Raw genomic sequence first — 946 nt, 5'->3', positions numbered from 1 at the left:
GGTAGGCTTTGCTTCTACCATGATGATGATGAGATAACCAAGGTGATGAGAGACGCTCAGACAGTCACGGGGGAATGATGCTGCCGCCGCTTGAGCCGAACCTATTTATGTGCCGGCACGGTACAGAAGCTGCAACCTGGCAACTCGTCCACCAATCACGACGGTTGGTTTTACGGCTCCGAAACCTGGATCCCATATCTTCTCTAAAATAGAAGCATTTGTTCATGTTCTTTGTAAAAGTATCATAAAGCAGGACAGATGAGACAAATATCATAAAAACTGAAGAGCAGATGAGCACACACATGTATGTATTACAAAAGAAAATCCACAAATTCATTAGAAATTGGCAGGGTAGGCTGAGGAAGTAGGTAGATGTAAAATGTCTGTAAATGGCGAAAGAACATAAACCCAAGACTGAATAAACGATGTTAAATATCCATGCCAAGGAGACAAAAATATGTTAGGATACAATTACCATTAAGACACCACAAGAAGGTCCGTATCCTGCCGTGATGACTAAAAAGAGTTGGTTATTAGCCACAATGTGTAGGCAGTCTCATGCCAACGGCCATACCACGTTGAGAACACCGCTTCTCGTCCGATCAGCGAAGTTAAGCAACGTTGGGTTTGGTTAGTACTTGGATGGGTGACCGCCTGGGAACACCAAATGCTGTTGGCAATAATGTTTTTTGTTTTGTTTTGTTTTGTTTCGTTTGTTTTTTGTTTGAATGGCTGGCTGGCTGGCTGGCTGGCTCCACGGGAAATTCACGGAGTTGTGTGGAATAAGGCCTGGTAAAATGAATTAATATGTATGTCATGTTTAAAACAAACTCGCTTAATATAGTGTGTGAGGCTTTATACAAAAACAACAACCAAAACAAAACATGTTGTATATATATATATATATATATATATATATATATATATATATATATATATATATATA

The 946-nt window shown here is 39.5% G+C and overlaps 1 non-coding gene across 1 annotated transcript; it reads left to right on the top strand.

The window, feature by feature from the left end:
* Positions 1-560: 560 nt before the first annotated feature.
* Positions 561-679, top strand: LOC138356350 (5S ribosomal RNA). The gene has a single exon (XR_011224378.1). It is a non-coding gene; the product is annotated as a 5S ribosomal RNA (ribosomal RNA).
* The last annotated feature ends 267 nt before the right edge of the window (positions 680-946 follow it).

This window comes from Procambarus clarkii, chromosome 71, assembly GCF_040958095.1.
Source record: "Procambarus clarkii isolate CNS0578487 chromosome 71, FALCON_Pclarkii_2.0, whole genome shotgun sequence".
In the NCBI taxonomy this organism is placed as follows: Eukaryota; Metazoa; Arthropoda; class Malacostraca; order Decapoda; family Cambaridae; genus Procambarus; species Procambarus clarkii.
Note: the sequence above shows the minus strand (reverse complement) of the source record. Positions and strands in the feature narration are given on the sequence as shown.